We start from the raw sequence: 262 nt of genomic DNA on the forward strand, positions 1-262 counted from the left end.
AGAGAGAGAGAGAGAGAGAGAGAGAGAGAGAGAGAGAGAGAGAGAGAGAGAGATATAGATTCAGGGCAAAAAAATGAATATCTAAAAGTCTGTGTTGATTTCACATGCTAACAAGGTTACAAAAAATAGAAATTTAGAGAACAGTCATATTTTCATCATTAACAGCAAAAAACAAAGTTCTTCAAAGCACCCAAAGGGTAAAGTTTGTGTATACCAAAAGTCACGAAATATTGATGAAGAAAAATTTTAAAAAACAAACTGC

Source organism: Grammomys surdaster, unplaced genomic scaffold (genome assembly GCF_004785775.1).
Source record: "Grammomys surdaster isolate TR1022 unplaced genomic scaffold, NIH_TR_1.0 193, whole genome shotgun sequence".
Taxonomy (NCBI): Eukaryota; Metazoa; Chordata; class Mammalia; order Rodentia; family Muridae; genus Grammomys; species Grammomys surdaster.